Raw genomic sequence first — 20034 nt, 5'->3', positions numbered from 1 at the left:
ATAAGTGTTGGCTTCCTTCCCTGGTAGTGAACCCAACTCCATTTTACCAACCTGCCTGGAGTTCTTCCTTCTGTTTTCTACTTTTATCTACCATATTCTATAATGTATTTTATTTCATCATACTTACTAGCTATGGCTTCCATAACGATTTCTATCAGGAAGGCAGTAGAGCTTGAGAACATAAGTTTTGGCAGTTTAAACATTGGTTCAAATTTTAGCTCCATCACTTATTGGTTTGCAACCTTGTTCAGCTGAACTGAATTTCAATTCCTTCATCTGTAAAATGGGAGTAACAAGAATTTACTCATAGGGATGTATAGGAATTAAAAGAGAAAGATGCAAAGCATGTGATCCACCAGCTGCCACATGGTAAAAACCTTATGCAATACCTGTTGTCTCCATTGTTGCTCTTATTATGACTACCATAAAATTAATGGTTATGAATTATATAGAAATACAGAAACTACATTTAGTTGTGCAAATGTTCCATTTGAAACTGGAAGCTAATATACAGAAAAAATTTTCTCCAACTCTGACAATCAAAAAGATAAAAATAGGGTTTCTCTGATGGCGCAGTGGTTGAGAGTCCGTCCGCCGATGCTGCCGATGCAGGGGACACGGGCTCGTGCCCCGGTTCGGGAAGATCCCACATGCCGCGGAGTGGCTGGGCCCGTGAGCCATGGCCACTGAGCCTGCGCGTCCAGAGCCTGTGCTCTACAACAGGAGAGGCCACAACAGTGAGAGGCCTGCGTACCGAAAAAAAAAAAAAAAAAAAGATAAAAATAAACAGAAAAAAAAAGTTATATCTGTAAATTAAATTATTTTCAAAAGCAGAAGCTATGTATATTTATATCAATGTAATTAATTAATAGGAAATATGAACAAGCTTCTGAGTTAAGAACATCTTTAAAATATTTTGCTTAAGGAAAATGATACTTTGTAAAAGTGCAAAGTCTATTCGATATAGTCTATAGTCCAGACTGTCCCATGCTGTGATTATATCATAATGAGTGGGCAAACAAAAGTAGTAGAATAATTTTAAGTTTTCAGGATGTAAGTTTCTTTTCATCCCTGGAATATCTTTTGTATAAAAAATTAATTGTAATGTTGCTCAACTGAGTATGTCTGTCCTTCCATTTAGGACACTCACAAATCACAGTGTACTAGACCTGACCCCCTGGGTAAAATGAATTTGACCAAAATATTTCAATCTCAAGAATATGGGCTATATTGAAAATCACTTTATCACTTTAAGAATTTGGACTGCACTACCTTTGAAACAAGTATTACATCTTGCTCATGGGAAAGGTATCATCATGGTAAATACTTAATAAGATAAAGATATTATTGGATTTTTTCATCAGTGTAAGAATAAAAGTATTCAGTTTGAGTTCTCAAGGCTTTGATTACAGTCTATGGTTGTAAATCCAGTCTTGTTCATCAGAAATATCAGTTATTAAAATATACATTTTAGTTAAATGGGTATTTGAGTTTTTAAGAGAGAATCTATCTCAAACTCAAATAAGAACATTTAATAATTTTACAGAAAAGGCAATAAAAACAAATTCCTCCCAACAAAGGCTTATTCATGTATATAAATACTTTCTAAAAAATGTTTTCATGGAATATGCTTTAGAAACTTCAACATTTTAGTTGACCTATAATCCTTTAAGAATATTACAAAGTGGCTATAAACCTATAAACCAAGGAGAAGTTTTAAATTAATTTAATCTATAGAGTGAATATTAAGACATTTTAGGTCTTAATCCATCAGATAGTATTTTCATTATGGTCAATAATTCAGAATTTATTGCGGTAGTACAAGTACTCAGAGGAGAAGGTAATCCAAAAATTAGTTTTATTTTTGTTTTGTATCCCCATATTTATATTGAACATGCTTGTATTTTTTTAGGGTTTATAGTAGCTCAAATTAAATATGCAATTTTTTAAGGCTTAATTTAGAACACTAGAAAACTATTTAGATTCTATTCTTCTTGCTCCCTGCCTCAACTGAGTAATTATAAACATCACTTTGCAAATGGATGCAGACTACATGCCAGAGTTAATCTGAAAATTCACTCTCTACATAAATTAGGAATGGTGCATCCTAATTTCTCTGCAAACGTGTATCATATGTGATAACAGTGGTGGGGGTGAGGGAAGAATAAAGATTTTATAAACACATCAAAATTGTAGTTTGCTAGATGATTTCTGTGTGATTGAAATCTTCTATAAGCAAGGGAATATGTAAAAAAGTACAATTCCTGTTATTTTGGAAGCCAACATTAGTAGTTTATAGTGAAAAGATTTCTAAAGCTTCTGAGTTTTATATTGTCATCAAAATTCTTATCATATAGAAAATGCTGTAGATAATGTCCAGAAGATTAACAAAGATATTAAAGACTTCCCTAAAATTAACTGATTTGAAAGGAATTAATATCCACAGAGGAGAAAGTCCATTATCTCTTATTTAAATTGTGTTTATTGGGACTAAAATTATTAGTATGTTGCCATACGGTTCCTTAAAATCAATCATACCTACTATCAATTATTTGCCAAGTTTCACTGCCTAAACATATGAAAAATATGGTTACACAGTGTTGGAAATGCCAAAACAAATTTGAGTTACAGCCCTAAGGGCCCAGAAAGCCAATTTTGAATATTGTCTTACATTAAATTAGGTTCTGCTCACTATGATTTAAATTTTTAATTTCTCTCCCCAATAGCCTAAACCTATTAGTTTGCCAAACATTCTTTGGTTTTGTTTATAGACAATTTATCTTAGATTTTTGTTAATTTGAATCATACTCCTGTTTAAATATAATGCCTAAAGAGAGCAAAAGACCACACTCGTTTATTTTTACATTTTAATATTTTGTTTATGGCATGTTTTTTTTAAATTTTTATTTTATATTGGAATAGTGTTGATTTATAACTTTGTATTAGTTTCAGGTGTACAGGAAAGTGTTTCAGTTATACATATACATATATCCATTCTTTTCCAGATTCTTTTCCCATATAGTTTATTACAGGTGGCCACAGCTGGAGCCTAGGTCCTCTATGTGGAAACTGTGGTGTGGGTCCTTACAAGATGGTCAGTGAATTCCTGATAGGGAGGCTTAGTGAACACAGTCTCTTTCCAGAGGATGGGATGAGATAGTTGTAGGTCTTGGAGATGTCGTGGAAGGTGGGTTTGGTGAAGTTATCCATGGTGGTACTGCAGGCCCTGGCTGAGATGTAGCAGTCATTGATACTAGCCATCAACTGCAACTTCTTGGGCACAGGGGCTGAGACTATGCCAGTTCCTCTGCGGGTGGGGAAGAGGTATACCAGCACAGAGCCACGGCAGTGGGTTACTTTGCAAGGGTCGGTGCAGGGCTTGCCAATCTCGTCCCCCCACTATCTTGTTGCACAGAGAGTATGGCGACCTTGGCTGGAATAATGGCCCCATAAATTGCAATGGCTCCCTCTTTGGAGCACTTAACACCCAGAATAACATGTTGTTGTAATTCCCAATGGTGATAAATGCCTTGAACCTGGTCTGCTGGCCAGTGTAGATCTGCTTTTGCACAGGTATACTCTTCAGAATCTCCTCCTTCAGGAACACTTTCAGGAAAAAGTCAGTGATCTCAGATTCCTTGATGGGCAGGGAGAGGTGATAGATATCCTCCAGGGACTAAATAAAAGATACCTGTGTAGATTTCATGGAAGGAGTAAATTTTTGAGCAGGAAAGAAAATTAATTCTATTCTTCCATTTATAAAAGTAGGATTTCTGAGCCATATGTGTAGATACTTCTATTTGTTGAAGTGCCTTACAAGAGTAGCCCAGTGTTAGGGCTTCCCTGGTGGCACAGTGGTTGAGAGTCCGCCTGCCGATGCAAAGGGCATCGTTCGTGCCCCGGTCCGGGAAGATCCCACATGCCGCGGAGCGGCTGGGCCCGTGAGCCATGGCTGCTGAGCCTGCGCGTCCGGAGCCTGTGCTCCGCAACGGGAGAGGCCACAACAGTGAGAGGCCTGCGTACCGCAAAAAAAAAAAAAGAGTAGCCCAGTGTTAAAACATTGGGAATGTCAAACAGGTAATTAGAATCTTGTCACAGTAGCTGAACGTTCATACTGTTCTCAGCACAGGGGCAGAGAAAGCTTCAAATTTTATATTAATATGTTAGATCATAGAGTCTGTACGATCTCCGTACGATCTCCAACATTTATTTATTTAAATTTAACCCTTTTGACAAGCATATACACGTGCACACATCCATACATCACTTCAATAAAAACATACTGGAAAATGAGAAATGAGGAACTGAATAAGAAAATAAACTACTTATTTCAATAAATACAAGAAGGAATATTTAGAAGTGAAGAATCAAGTGTATGGGTCATTGGATAAGAAGGGGTTCAGATGAGATTCATGCTTGAGTTTGAATGAGTGGGAAATAGTGATATATCTGTTAGAATTATTGGACCAAGAACATGAAAAAGTATCTTCAGACTAGTTATGATAAAGATATATTACTTCTTAGGCTCTCACCAGTCATTCCAAAGATCATATGTAACGAGAGGTACAACCATTGGCCTATGTTCATTCTGAATAAAATGATGGTATTTCTATTCAGCCAGTGAAGCTCTAGAGGGCCGTTTTTGGATTAGGCAGAATATTGAGAGGAAGACAAAGGAATATACTTCATTTTATTAAAGTAACAAAATGTGATGAAGGCTGAGAAATCTTGAACCAAGATGTCCTTTTGCACCAGATGTTCCTGAATACAGAATTCTTTGCAGTAGAGTATTTCAGTAAATATAGAAGTAAAATACCTACTTTTCTCATACAAGATTCTTGTTCCAGAAAAGATATATGAACTAGGAAGATATTGATCATTTGGCCATCAGCAAATAATACATTTTTCTATAAATTATCACCAGCTCAAACCTAGCCATAATTAATTACGATTCTATCTGGAGGACGTAAGAATTTGACTAGACTGTGTCATTGCATATAGCTTTGTATGTAACCATGTTACACTGTCACAACTAAGAAACCAACAGTGATACATTATTATAAACTAAACTTTTCAATGTGCTTAGATTTCACCAGTTTTTCCATTAATTTCCCTTTTCTGTTCCAGAATTCTATTGAGGACACCACATTGCATTTATTCATCATGTCTCCTTAGCTTCCTCTGGTCTATGATGATTTCATAGGTTTTCTTCTTTTGATGACCTTGGTGGTTTTGAGTTCTGTTCAGGTATGTTGTCCTTCACTGGATTTGTCTGATGTTTTTCTCATTATTAGACAGGAGTTAGGGGGTTTGGGGAAAGAATAGAGATGGAGTGTCCTTTTCATTACCTCGATCAGTAGATATGTGTCAGCAACACAACACTATCAGTGCTGTCAAACTAGATCACTTGGTTAAGGTAGTGTTTGCCAGGTTTCTCCATGGTAAAGTTATTATTTCTTTTTTCCTTTTGATATTCTCTTTTGTGGCACCAAGTTATTAATTTCCCTCCACATTCAGGGTGGAAGATTAAGTTCTGCCTCTGGGAGGTGGATTGTTTTTCTTTCTCTGTTTCTCTCTGTCCCTCTGTCTCTTTTTAGATTAGATATAGATAGATAGATACTGATGTAGATAAAATTATATATATACATATATATGTTCATTTTCTAGGGTTGCCCTAACAAAGTACCACAGACTGGGTGGCTTAAACAACAGAAATGTATTTTCTTACAGTTCTGGAGGCTGGAATTCCAAGGTCAAGGTGCTGGTGTTGGCAGGGTTGGTTTCCCCTGAGACTGTCTCTCGCCTTGGCCTGCAGATAGCCACCTTCTTGCTGCCTCTTTACATGGTTGTTCCTCTGTATCCCTGTGCCCCTGATATCTCTCTCTGTGTATCTTAATCTCTCTCTTTTTTTTTAAATAAAGTCATATTGAATTAAGAGCCACCCTAAAGGTCTCATTTTAATTTAATGAAATGTATTTGAATATCCCACCCCAAAATATGCATCCTTGGCATATGAATTATGTGGAGATAAAACCATTTGAGCACCGGCAGACACAGCAAAAGTTATTTACCTCTCCCCAACTACTTAAAAATAAATTATAAATGTCTCCTTTTATAAAATAAATTTACATTTATAAGGAAAATTTCTATTTGTAAAGATATCTCTATACCAGGAAAACGGGCTAGTCCAGGGACACCTCATGTCATCTAAGAGACTCTAATCTAAATTTCAAGACAACCTTTATTTACCATAGATTTCCTTCCCTCACCCTCCCATAATTTGCATTCTCAACCCAGAAGCCCAAAATTCCATTTCCCCTTGTTTACACTAAAATATTATATAAGCTGGCTGCCTCCTTGAGTTATGTTTTACTTTGCATACTCCCATGAGAATCTGTATAGATAACATTGTTTTTCTTTTGTTAATCTTTTATCAGTTTGATTTGCTAGCCACAGACATTGGTTTTAAGAGGAGAGAGGAAGAGATTTTTTTTTTCCTCCCCTACTTTAATCACCACTTTAAGGCCTTATTTCTAAATACAGTCACATTCTGAGATGCTGAAAGCTAGAATTTCAACATATAAATTATGGAGAGACACAATTCAGACCATAACCCTGTCTCTCTATCATGTAGAATTCTTCTGTAAGGAAAATATTTCCCTTCTCTATTTATTCAATCATTTTTTTACACCATTATGGATTCAATAAGTAACTTACACCTTAAGTTATAATCCAGTACTACATTATTTATTTGTTGCTCAATTTTTTTAAGCTTGGGAACTCTTTCAGACTGTCTCCAGTAACTCTTTGAATGTCTTCATCCTTTAAAATTTTTTTGAGCACTTCCTTATTTTGAGGTACTACATGAGGCTCCAAACTCATCTTGTATTTCCCTTGCTCCAGCCCTAGAATTAGCCATTTCTCCTAGGAGTCGTAGTTTCTTTCAGAGGAGAATATCACTTCTTATCATTCAGATCACACCTTCTTCTCCAGGAGGCCTTCCAGGAGTAATTGAAGTTCCCTGCTTCTGGACCCCCAGCATTTCCATTATAGTCCCTGCTGCTATTTTTCTTAATAATCAAAAGTAATTTAAAACCACCTTGTTGGTGGTTGTATATTTATTAGTTTATTGTCTGTGTTCCTCTAAGGAATAAACTGCATGAGAACAGAAACATTGTTTTGATCTCCAATCAAGCTGCAGTTCTCACAAGAGGACCTGTCTCATAATTAACACTCAAAAAACATTTTCATGAGAAGGAATTAATAATTTATTTAGAAGTTACCTCAGGTTCAATCTGGTTGCATTTATTCTATCATACTTTCAAATTATTCCATAGATCAATATAGGCTAGGTCAAGCTGCAATAACTAGCGTTAGGATTTTAATGACTTAACAAAAGCTTTTTTGTTTGTTTGTTTGATGTAGGCTGTTTCAGTCATATGACTCCTTCATATCAACTTGTGCTCCACAATTATCAAGTATGGAGAAAAATAAGGTATATCAGTGATACTCATATTTCATTGACAAAGCAAATCACATAATTCCAAAGGAGCATGAAAGACTAAGCTGTCTGGAGAAAAGGAAACATGATTATTAACATCTAATACTAATGAACATAAATTTGACAGGTTGTTTAATATTTGTGATTTCTTGGGGAAAGAGATGGTCTTTTTTTTTTTCTTTTTTTAATTTCTCCAATTGACCTTACATATAATAATCATTCAACTATCTCCCTTTTTTCTTTTTTTTTTAAATTAACTTTAATTCTTATCATCTTCTCCCAGGTTTTGAAGCTGGTGTTTGCAACTAAAGGTAGAATTATGAAAGCCTTCAAATAATGTCCTTAAAGACATATAGGATATATGAGTGGATTTGCTTAATCCACAGCAAAAATCATGGTTCTCAATAATATAATAAAAGTTAAGATAGTGAAGGAAACTTCTCATGGCTCAGTGAACAATAATATGATGGAACGATAAAAGAACTACATGGTCAGTTTCCTGGTCATTAACATGTTTTTAGTGTTAGGATGTTGAAAGATATTATGTCAAGGAAAGGAAGGCTTTGTGATTTAAAAAAGGTAGGAAAATTCAAGTTTAAACAAAGTAAATTAAAAATTAACATATTTATTAACTGTTGGACTTCTTAGAATGCCCATTATGCTAAATGTTTCCTATGAACTTTCTGAAAGATATTTAATATATGGTATCTGCTAAAGTATTTGAAGGCAGGTATAGTTTTGGTAAAAAAAAAAAAGGGCCAAAAACAAAGGTTTGTAGTACAGGAAGTATATTTGGAAAGTCATCACAAAAAACAGGATTGAGGGACAGGGAATAAGAGAAAAACATTACAAGTATTGATCTTGGCTGACCTTGGCCTGCAGCAGCTTGAGGCAGGTTTTCAATTCCCAGCCAGAGACTGAAGTCAGGTCAAGGCAGTGAGAGTGCTAAATCCTAGCTACTAGACCACCAGGAACCAGTGGCCACTGACGAGGCCCTGGCCTATCAGCTGTGTAGAAATGAAATTCCACATAGAGATGGGAAATAAGTGAAACAAGTAAAGTGTTTATTAGAAGGAGAAAGGGTACCTGTGGATAGACATATGGGTGGACTCAGAGAGAGAGAGTCGTGCCCTCATGGTACTTTGAATCATTTATATGGGCCATTTCTTCAGGGTTTCCTTTGGCCAATCATCTTGCTTTGCCTGGTTCTGAGTCTGTATTTGGTTTGTCTCAGGGTCTTCTCATGTATGCATGTGCATCTCTTAGTCAAGATGGATTCCAACAAACAGGCCTATGGGTAGTTGACGTCACTTACTATGGGGTGGCACCCCTTCCCTTTTTGAGCTCCAAGGAGCCTTTCTGTGCATGTGTAGTCGGAAAGCTCTCCTTGACCTCGAGAATGAAAAATGTGTGGTCTCTTATCTGGGCAGGGCTTAGCTCCTCCTCCTCTTCATCTTGGAGTTTCTGTCCACAGGGGACAAACTTCAGCTGTTCAGCCTGGGACCCATCTATCTCCTACCTCAAGATGAGTTACTGAATTGGACACTGCAAAGGTTGACTAGTGTTAGATCTTAACTGTGACCTCTTGAAGAGCCTTATGGAATGCCTCTTAGAACTGGCTACCTGCAGCATTGAAGGGGGAAGATTTATCTACCCAACATCTATTCCTAAGAGGTCAATGATGGATCCATGAGGGTTCATTACTTTCATGTCTGGATTCACATGTTTGAATGTTAAGTTGGTTTCTAACAAGGATGTCGATGTCAATTTCTTAGGTTAGAAAAGTCTCTTGGGATGGAGGAGATTGGTTCAAGATGGCAGAGTAGAAGGACGTGAGCTCACTCCCTCTTGCAAGAGCACTAGAATCACAACGAATTGCTGAGCAATCATCAACAAGGAAACACTGGAACTCATCAGAAAAGATACTCCATATCCAAAGACAAAGGAAAAGCTTCAATTAGATGGTAGGAGGAGTGCAATCACAATAAAATCAAATCCCATGACCACTGGGTGGATGACTTACAAACTGGAGAACACTTATACCACAGAAGTCCACCGATTAGAGTGAAGGTTCTGAACCACAAGTCAGGCTTCCCAACTTGGGGGTCCAGCAACAGGAGGAGCAATTCCTAGAGAATCAGACTTTGAAAACTAGCGGTATTTGATTGCAGGACTTTGACAGGACTGGAGGAAATAGAGACTCCACTCTTGGAGGGCACACACAAAGTAGTGTGCACATCAGGACCCAGGAGAGGGAAACAGTGACCCCATAGGAGCCTGAACCAGACGTAACTGCTAGTGTTGGAGGGTCTCCTGCAGAGGCGGGGTGGGGGGTGGTTGTGGCTCACTGTGGGGACAAGCACACTAGTAGCAGAAGTTCTGGGAAGTACTCCTTGGTGTGAGCTCTCCCAGTGTCTACCATTAGCCCCCTCAAAGAATTGGGTAAGCTCCAGTGAAGGGTCATCTCAGACCAAACAACCAAGAAGGATGGAACACAGCCCCACCCATCAGCAAATGAGCAGATTAAAGTTTTACTGAGCTCTGCCAACCAGAGCAACACCCAGCTTTACCCACCCCCAGTCCCTCCCATAAGAAAGCTTGCACAAGCCTCTTAGATAGCCTCATCCACCAGAGGGCATAAGCAAGGAAAATTACAATCCTGCAGCCTGTGGAACAAAAAACAAATTCACAGAAAGACAGACAAAATGAAAAGGCAGAGGACTGTTTACCAGATGAAGGAACAAGATAAAACCCCAGAAAAACAACTAAATGAAGTGGAGACAAGCAACCTTCCAGAAAAAGAATTCAGAATAATTATAATGAGGATGATGAAGGACCTCAGACAAAGAATGGAGGCAAAGATGAAGAAGATGCAGGAAATGTTTAACAAAGACCTAGAAGAATTGTAGAACAAACACCTACAAGAATTAAAGAACAAACAAACAGAGATGAACAATACAATAACTGAAATGAAAAATACACTAGAAGGAATCAATAGCAGAATAACTGAGGCAGAAGAATGGATAGTGACCTGGAAGACAGAATGGTGGAATTCACCTCCACAATACAGAATAAAGAAAAAATAATGAAAAGAAATGAAGACAGCCTCAGAGATCACTGGGACAATACTAAACACACCAACATTTGCATTATAGGGGTCCCAGAAGGAAAAGAGAGATAGAAAGGACCTGAGAAAATATTTGTAGAGATTATAGTTGAAAACTTCTCAAACATGGGAAAGGAAATAGCCACCCAACTCCAAGAAGTGCAGAGAGTCCCAAGCAGGACAAACCCAAGAAGAAACATGGTGAGACACAAAGTAATCGAATTAAAGAAAATTAAAGACACAGAAAAAATATTGAAAACAACAAGGGAAAAATGACAAATAATATATAAGTGAATTCCCATAAGGTTAACAGCTGATTTCTCAGCAGAAACTCTACAAGCTAGAAGGGAGTGGCACAATATATTTAAAGTGATGAAAGGGAAGAACCTACAACCAAGATTACTCTACCTGGCAAGAATCTCATTCAGATTCGATAGGGACATCAAAAGTGTTACAGACAAGCAAAATCTAAGAATTCAGCACCACCAAACCAGCTTTACAACAAATGCTAAAGGAACTTCTCCAAGTGGGAAACAGAAGAGAAAAAAAGAACCTACAAAAACAAACCACAAATAATTAAGAATATGGTAACAGGAACATACATATCAATAATGACCTTAAATGTGAATGGATTAAATGGTCCAACCAAAAGACACAGGCTTGCTGAATGGATATAAAAACAAACAAACAAAAAAACCCCATAGATATGCTGTCTACAAGAGACCCATTTCAGACCTAGGGACACATACAGACTGAAAGTGAGGGAATGGAAAAAGATATTCCATAAAAATGGAAATCAAAAGAAAGCTGGAGTAGCAATAGTCATATCAGATAAAATAGACTTTAAAATAAAGAATGTTACAAGAGACAAGAAGGACACTACATAATGATCAAGGGATCAATCCAAGAAGAAGATATAGCAAATATATATATATATATATATATATATATACACACACACACACACACACCCCATAGGACACTTCAATACATTATGCACATATTAACAGTTATAAAAGAGGAAAGTGACAGTACCACAATTATAGTGGGGGACTTTAACACCTCACTTACACCAATGGATAGATCATCCAGACTGAAAATTAATAAGGAAACACAAGCTTTAAATGACACAATAGACCAGATAGATTTAATTGATATTTATAGGGCATTCCATCCAAAAACAGCAGATTACAATTTTTTTCTCAAGAGCACATGGAGCATTCTCCAGGATAGATCACATCTTGGGTCACAACTCAAGCCTCGGTAAGTTTAAGAAAATTGAAATCATATCAAGCATCTTTTCTGACCACAACACTATGAGTTTAGAAACAAATTACAGGGAAAATTGTAAAAAGCAAAAAGACATGGAAGCTAAACAATACAATACTAAATAACCAAGAGATCACTGAAGAAATCAAAGACGAAATCAAAAAATACCTGGAGACAAAAGGCAATGAAAACACGACAATCCAAAACCTATGGGATGCAGCAAAAGCAGTTCTCAGACAGAAGTTTATAGCAATACAATCCTCTCAAGAAATAAGAAAAAGCTCAAAGAAGCAATGTAACCTTACACTTAAAGGAACTAGAGAAAGAGAAAAAACAAAACCCAAAGTTAGTAGAAGGAAAGAAATCATAAAGATCAGAACAAAAATAAATGAAATAGAAACAAATAAAAGAGTAGCAAAGATCAATAAAACTGAAAGGTGGTTCTTTGAGAAGATAAATAAGATTGATAAACCTTTAGCCAAACTCAAAAAAAAAAAAAAAAAGGGAGAGGACTCAAATCAATAAAACTAGAAATGAAAAAGGAGAAGTTACAATGGACAGAGTAGAAATACAAAACATCCTAAGAGACTACTGCAAGCAACTCTATGCCAATAAAGTGGACAACCTGGAAGAAATGGACAAATTCTTAGAAAGGTATAACCTTCCAAGACTGAACCAGGAAGAAATAGAAAATATGAACAGACCAATCACAAATAATGAAATTGAAACTGTGAGTCAAAATTTTCCAACAAACAAAAGTCCAGGACCAGATGGCTTCACACGTGAATTCTATCTAACATTTAGAGAAGCATTAACAGCCATCCTCCTCAAACTCTTCCAAACAATTGCAGATGAAGGTACATTCCCAAACTCATTCTAAGAGGCCACCATCACCCTGATACCAAAACCAGACAGAGACACTAAAAAAAAGAAAAGTACAGACCAATATCACTGATGAATATAGATGCAAAAATCCTCAACAAAATACTAGCAAACAGAAACCAAAAGCACATTAAAAGGATCATACACCATGATCAAGTGGGATTTACCCTGGGATGCAGGGATTATACAATATATGCAAATCAATCAAAATGATACAAACATATTAACAAATTGAGAATAAAATATGCACACATATTTAGGATAAAAACTCTCCAGAAAGTGGGAGTAGAGAGAACCTACCTCAACATAATAAAGGCCATATATGACAAACACAGCAAATATCATTCTCAATGGTGAAAAATGGAAAGCATTTCCTCAAAGATCAGGAAGAAGACAAGGATGTCCACTCTCACCACTATTATTCAACATAGTTTTGGAAATCTTAGCCACAACAATCAGAGAGGAAAAAGAAATAAAAGTAATACAAATTGGAAAAGAAGAAGTAAAACTTTCACTGTTTGCAGATGACATGATACTATATAGAGAGAAGCCTAAAGATGTCACCAGAAAAATACTAGAGCTAATCAATGAATTTGGTAAAGTAGCAGGATACAAAATTAATACACAGAAATCTCATGCATTCCTATACACTAACAATAAAATATCAAAAAGAGAAATTAAGGAATAACTACATTCACCAGTGCATCAAAAAGAATAAAATACCTAGGAATAAACCTACCTAAGGAGGTAAAAGACCTGTACTCAGAAAACTATAAAACACTGCTGAAAGAAATCAAAGATGACACAAACAGATGGAAAGATATATCATGTTGTTTGGTTGGAAGAATAAATATTGTGAAAATGACTATACTACCCAAAGCAATCTACAGATTCAATGCAATCCCTATCAAATTACCAAAGGAATTTTTTACAGAACTAGAACAAAAAAATCTTAAACTTTGTATGGAGACACAAAAGACCCTGAATATCCAAAACGATCTGGAGGGAAAAAAAGGAGCTGGAGGATTTAGACTCTCTGACGTCAGACTATACTACAAAGCTACAGTAATCAAGACAATATGGTACTGGTACAAAAACAGAAATATAGATCGATGGAACAGGATAGACCACCCAGAGATAAACCAATGCACATGTGGTCAACTAATCTATGACAAAGGAGGCACAGATATACAATGGAGAAAAGACATTCTCTTCAAAAAGTGGTGCTAGGAAAACTGGACAGCTACATGTAAAAGAATGAAATTAGAACACTCTCTAACACCATACACAAAAATAAACTCAAAATGGATTAAAGACCTAAATGTAAGACCAGACACTATAAAACCCTTAGAGGAAACATAGGAAGAACACTCTTTGACATAAATCACAGCAAGATCTTTTATGACCCACCCCCTAGAGTAATGGAAATAAAAACTAAAGTAAACAATTGGGACCTAAGGAAACTTAAGTTTTTGCACAGCAAAGGGAACTATAAACAAGATGGAAAGACAATCCTCAGAATGGGAGAAAATATTTGCAAATGAATCAACCAACAAAGGATTAATCTCCAAAATATATAAACAGCTCATGCAGCCCAACATTAAAGAAACAAACAACCCAATCCAAAAATGGGCAGAAGACCTAAATGAGAAGAAGACATATGTCTCCAAAGAAGACATACAGATGGCCGAGAAGCACATGAAAAGCTGCTCAACATCACTAATTATTAGAGAAATGCAAATCAAAACTACAATGAGGTATCACCTCACACCAGTTAGAATGGGCATCATCAGAAAATCTACAAACAACAAATGCTGGAGAGGGTGTGGAGAAAAGGCAACTCTCTTGCACTGTCGGTGAGAATGTAAACTGATACAGCCACTATGGAGAACAGTATGGAGGTTCCTTTAAAAAATAAAATTACCATATAACCCAGCAATCCCACTACTGGGCCTATACCCAGAGAAAACTATAATTCAAAAATACACATGCAGCCCAATGTTCATTGCAGCACTATTTACAATAGCCAGGTCATGGAAGCCACCTAAATGCCCATTGACAGATGAATGGATAAAGAAGCTGTGGTACATATATACAATGGAATATTACTCAGCCATAAAAAGGAATGAAGTTGGGTCATTTGTACAGACGTGGATGGACCTAGAGACTGTCATACCAAGTGAAGTACGTCAGAAAGAGAAAAACAAATATCGTATATTAATATGTATATATGGAATCTAGAAAAGTGGTACAGATGAACTGGTTTTGCAAGGTAGAAATAGAGTCACAGTTGTAGAGAGCAAACATATGGACACCAAGGGGGAAAGTGACATGTGGGTGTTGTAGTGGTGGGATGGGTTGGGAGATTGGGATTGACATTTATACACTGATATGTATAAAATAGATAATTAATAATAACCTGCTGTATACAAAATAAATAAAATAAAATTGAAAAAAAAAAGTCCCTTGGTAGGAAATAAAGGCAAAAGGCCTAGGTAAGTCTAAGTGAAACCTTGTAATATGAACTAGTGCAAACTTGGACAGTCTGTTCATAAGCAACTGCTACATCAGAAGCTAGAATAAGAGTTGCAACCCAATGTTTTTTCATGTATTTAAGTGTATTTAAAACATTGAAGGATGAGTTAAGGAAGCAAATTATAAGTTTTACAAAAATGTATATAATAGACCTTACTATTGATGATTCTTCGTAATATTAGCAAGAATAAAATATATATATAAAGGAAGTTCTAATCTAGCATCTAAGAACTCGTAATTGTCACATAAATTTTAAGAGCATCACAGTGTAAGATGACAAAATTGTAGTTATATAAATATATGTGTATGCATACATACACACACACGTGTGTATATATATGCATACACATATTTATCTCTTACAAATAATCTTATTTTTCATTTTCAAATTTGTATACCAAGTTCTTACTTTTCTCATTTAGAACACATTCATGGAATGTAATGGAAGTATTATTGCTTTCATAGGCTTAATGTCTGCAACTCAATTAAAAGCAAAACTACAGAACAGCTATTTAACAATACAATAATTCTCAAGTTATTGTACACAGTGATAAATATCCACTGAGCAAACAGTATACAAGGACATTGTTTCCACAAATATAATTGGAAATGAAAAACAGGAAAAGCAATTTAGAAATGAGAGAGAATAAAAAAAAACTAAAAGATTAGCTTTCAATACTCTAGAATTCCCAGGATTTGTTTTTTCATGTTTTCATGACCTTTCTTACAGGATCTCAATGTATAGACATTAAAGTCTAGAGTGTAAAAAGATAATAGCTATAATGATATGTCTCATACATTTCATTAAAAATGTGTTTTTAGTTTTTTTTTTTTTTCTTTTTAGTTTTTTAAGGAACCTCCATACTGTTCTCCATAGTGGCTGTATCAATTTACATTCCCACCAACAATGCAAGAGGGTTCCCTTTTCTCCACACCCTGCCCAGCATTTGTTGTTTGTAGATTTTCTGATGATGCCCATTCTAACTGGTGTGAGGTGATACCTCATTGTAGTTTTGATTTGCATTTCTCTAATAATTAGTGATGTTGAGCAGCTTTTCATGTGCTTCTTGGACATCTGTATGTCTTCTTTGGAGAAATGTCTATTTAGGTCTTCTGCCCATTTTTGGATTGGGTTGTTTGTTTTTTTAATGTTGAGCTGCATGAGCTGTTTATATATTTTGGAGATTAATTCTTTGTCAATTGATTCATTTGCAAATATTTTCTCCCATTCGGAGGATTGTCTTTCCATCTTGTTTATAGTTTCCTTTGCTGTGCAAAAATTTTAAGTTTCCTTAGGTCCCATTTGTTTACTTTAGTTTTTATTTCCATTACTCTAGGAAGTAGGTCATAAAAGATCTTGCTGTGATTTATGTCAAAGAGTGTTCTTCCTATGTTTCCTCTAAGTGTTTTATAGTGTCTGGTCTTACATTCAGGTCTCTAATCCATTTTGAGTTTTTTTTTGTGTATGGTGTTAGAGAGTGTTCTAATTTCATTCTTTTACATGTAGCTGTCCAGTTTTCCCAGCACCACTTATTGAAGAGCCTGTCTTTTCTCCATTGTATAACTGTGCCTCCTTTGTCATAGAATAGTTGGCCATATGACCCAGCAATCCCACTACTGAGAATATACCAGAGAAAACCATAATTCAAAAAGACACATGTATCCCAATGTTCATTGCAGCACTATTTACAATAGCCAAGTCATGAAAGTAACTTAAATGTCCATTGACAGATGAATGGATAAAGAAGCTGTGGTACATATATACAATGGAATATTAGCCATAAACAGGAATGAAATTGGGTCATTTGTACAGACGTGGATGGACCTAGAGACTGAATTGAATTATGGTCATACCAAGTGAAGTAAGTCATAAAGAGAAAAACAGATATTGTATTTTAACACATATATGTGGAATCTAAAAAAATGGTACAGATGAACTGGTTCACAAGGAAGAAATAGAGACACAGATGTAGAGAATAAACATATGGACACCAAGGGAGGAAAGCAGGTGCAAGGTAATGGGATGAATTGGGAGATTTGGATTGACAGATATACACTGATATGTATAAGATAGATAACTGATAAGAACCTGCTGTATAAAAAATAAATTAATAGAATAAAATTTTTTAAAAAAAGAAAAAAATATGTGGTTTCTTATATTTTTGGATTATATGTCCCCAAACCATCTGATTGAAATATTGTTTTCACAGTGAACTCTGGAATTGAATCTGGCTTCAGCTTTATGGAAAATAGCACACAAATATCATGAATTGATTATACAGCCTTGATAAATTTTATCTAAGTGTTCAGTTCCTTCAGTGACGAATGAACAGTAACAAGTATTGCCATTTGTAGGGAACTATGGAATTTTCCAATGAAGAGTACATGTCAGATAAAGATACCTTAACTTTCAGAAGGATACTGGCTCAAATACCTTCTTGTACAGGTAGCAACGGAGAATATTTTAAATCAAATATTCTTTTTGTCTATATTATCTGCTCATGAGCTTTAACCAAGTGCTATTCATTTACATTTAACCCCAACATCAAATATAGGTTATATGTTAATCCAAGAGCAATATATATGGTTTGGTCAAAGACATTTCAATGCTGTCACATTCCATAATCATTCATTATTATATATGGAACTAAACCCAATTACACTGACACCAAAAATGCAGAATCTAACATTCAAATTAAAAAAAAAAAATCTAAAAGTATTTCTCACTATAGTGGTTAATTTTATATTTCAACTTGGCTAGGCTATTGTGCCTATTTGTTTGCTAAAGCACCAGTCTAGATGCTGCTGTGAAGCTAGTTTTTTTACATGTGATTAACATTTTAAAAATTAGACTTTTATTAAAGCAAATTAACCTCCATAATGACTATTATCAGTTGAAGACCGTACTAGAAAATATTAAGGTCCCCCAAGAAGGAATAAAATCTGCCTCCAGACTGTCTTTAGATTCAAGACTACAACAATTCTTTCCAGCACTTTTAGACCTGTGGCCTGCCCTGAAAATTTTGGACACTTCCACCCCTACATTTGCATAAGCCAATTTTTTAAAGTAAATGCATATGTTTTTCTGGAGAAAAATTGGGGGTTAAGACTTCAGCATGTGAATTTGTGGGAGAGGGGTGGGACTTGAACATTCAGCTCATAACAGGAACCCTCAGTATATGCACCAATACTTAGACATAATTTGATCACATTTGAATGATTAATTCTATCAAAAATTTCTCACCAACATTCTTTTATTTTTCTTTGTGGACACCTGGGGCAGTGAGGCATTTTGGGTTATTTCAATTTTTCAAATTCCATTTTAATTTGTTTGTTGACTTTTGATTATATCTTTTAGTATACTATTGTAATGGTTGTTTCTGGTATTGAAATATACTTACCAAGTTTTATATAGGTCACTTGTTTAACATTTTACCCTTTCAAATAAAAGAAAGAAACCTAAAAATTTCCATAAGTCTTCTTACTCTCCCAGCAGTGCCATATTAGGGAAGTTTTCACTTTTATCTGTTTTGCTGAAAGCCATTTTGATACAAAGTCTTACTTGATTTACTGGCTATTAACTAGCCAGCCAGTAGTTAAAATTTTCCTTTCTACTGAATAGAAATTATTTTTTAAAATTACTCTATATATTGAATACATGCCAATTGTGTTTAACTCTTTTCTCCCTGCATATAAAGTACTTTGAGATCATAATCCATGGCATATTTTATTTTTAATCACTTTAGTTTGTAGGAATTGGCAAGCAGAATAAACTGAAAATTATGGGTCCAAAACTTGGAAAGTAAAAGGTACTAGACAGCTATGATATAAGTTTAAGAAAGTGGAAACTCAGGAGTAAGGACACATAGTCCAGCCCTAGAAGATAAAATCATATTTTGCTATATTTACTATTTTAAAACCATTTTAGCAAGAGGGTCTTAACATTGGTTGCTAATGTCCCTATCAGTGGGAGAATGGCAGAATGGAAAATACCAGAGCAGAGTTCCTTAGATATCTTGTTTAAGGAGCAAAGTGTTGAATACTGGAACAACCACTGTAGGGTTCTTAAATAAATTAACTTTCCAAGTTAGAGTGTCTAACATTTTCAATACTGCAATAAAACACCTGCATACCAGAAAGCACCATGGGGACTTCAGTGGAATAAATATCTGTCTCACATGGTAGACACCTGTCAAATGTTAATGATGACAGTGACAGCTTAAATAACTTTCATTGGGCTTAAGAGAAGCAATGTGTGCATTAGAAAGAGAAAAGAAGAATCATTTATATCATATCTTATTTTTACATAGAAGGTCTTAAAGCCAATCAACCATTCTTACTTGAAAGTTATGCTATGCCCAATAATGAATAGCTTTTCAAAGCAATCCTTGAGCACAGTGATTTTTTCACTTTCTGCACATTAATTTCCCATAGTACATAAGATGAAATCTCTAAATGTCTCTTTTGGTCCTGATCATTATACAGGCTATCATTAAAACCATAAAAATGATAACCCACTGTGTAATCATACTCAAATACATTCTATCATGTATTCCACAGAATGTTGAAAATAAATTTAGCAAATGTAGGAGCTTGTGGTTTTAAATCACTAAACACTAAAATAAGGCATCTTGATCCTCTAAAATTGAAAGCCTAATATAACTAAATCACATATATAACGTTTTTGTGATATTACTAGTTGAATATCAACAGTATATATATATATATATATATATATATA

General features: G+C 35.4%; 1 pseudogene; it reads right to left on the bottom strand.

Moving 5' to 3' along the window:
• Nucleotides 1-247: 247 nt before the first annotated feature.
• LOC113624526 (40S ribosomal protein S2 pseudogene) overlaps nucleotides 248-20034 on the bottom strand; it is a 43547-nt pseudogene continuing 23760 nt past the window's right edge.

This window comes from Aethalodelphis obliquidens, unplaced genomic scaffold, assembly GCF_003676395.1.
Source record: "Aethalodelphis obliquidens isolate GAN/ISIS:26980383/991018 unplaced genomic scaffold, ASM367639v1 scaffold1, whole genome shotgun sequence".
NCBI classification, from domain to species: Eukaryota; Metazoa; Chordata; class Mammalia; order Artiodactyla; family Delphinidae; genus Aethalodelphis; species Aethalodelphis obliquidens.
Note: the sequence above shows the minus strand (reverse complement) of the source record. Positions and strands in the feature narration are given on the sequence as shown.